Raw genomic sequence first — 1,103 nt, 5'->3', positions numbered from 1 at the left:
GATGATTAAATGCTGGAAGATTCAATTATATATCTTGGGATTAGGCTTATTTTTCATTAATTGTCAGTAAAGTAGATTATCTATTCTCGGTTACATGTTTTGATTTTCAACTGATTTTAAAAGGTAATTTATTATAGGAGACTCAAGGAATGTTGTCGACTCGATGACTTCCAAATCTCATTCATTGTTTTGTTACACTGATATGTCGCACTAATTTTAATACATTAGGTTATCTCCCTTTACATCATAGAGTTCCTGAAAATATGTATGATTTATTCTCTATAATGAAACACTTTTTACAAAAAATATTCGTTTTTGGTCTTTCAATTTTCTTACATTAATTTTCATGAGCAATAAATTTTATAGTAATTAATTATAATTAGTTTTTATAATGTTGAATGTGGAATCCTCCTACACTACGTTCATGTGTAAGGAATATATCTTAACTAGTTTGCAAAAACTTATATATAGTATTCATATAATTAGCAAGTTCTGTTTTAAATTAAAAAAAAAATGTAGAGAGTATATAGTATTCATATAATTAGCGAGTTCTGTTTTAAATAAAAAATAAAAAATGTTGTTGAGAGTTTATAAAAAACATATTTTTTTTTCAAATGAAAGCGAAATATTTTTAATTGTAATGCTAATGATACAAACATTTAGCATAAAATCTTTACAACGAAAAATATAATTACGTGTATAAAGGAGACTATATTCATATGTATATTTTCGTGATAGAGAATTTAACTAATGGGAATAAATTTATATATCACGTTGATTCTAAGAATAGAATCTCTAGCGATTCAGCCAATTAAAATGACACTCAATTTCAGCTCAGCACAGCTTCATCACAGGAACAACAGAAATTCCGTTAGGAATGGGGATTAACATAAAAGCTGATATATTTACAATGGCCCCGATTCTATTCATCCTAACTAATCGCAATTACTCTTAAATGGTATCTGTGTTCAAACGTTATACAGCTGACCGGAAATCATTCTGTAGAGTTCCTTTCATTAGCAAGTACCATGAAAAAAAAGATAGTCCGATAACATGTCACAGAGAGAGAGAGAGAGAGGAGAGAGAGAGAGAGAGAGAGAGAG

This window comes from Palaemon carinicauda, chromosome 14 (genome assembly GCF_036898095.1).
Source record: "Palaemon carinicauda isolate YSFRI2023 chromosome 14, ASM3689809v2, whole genome shotgun sequence".
NCBI lineage: Eukaryota > Metazoa > Arthropoda > Malacostraca > Decapoda > Palaemonidae > Palaemon > Palaemon carinicauda.
This window is presented reverse-complemented; position numbering follows the sequence as displayed.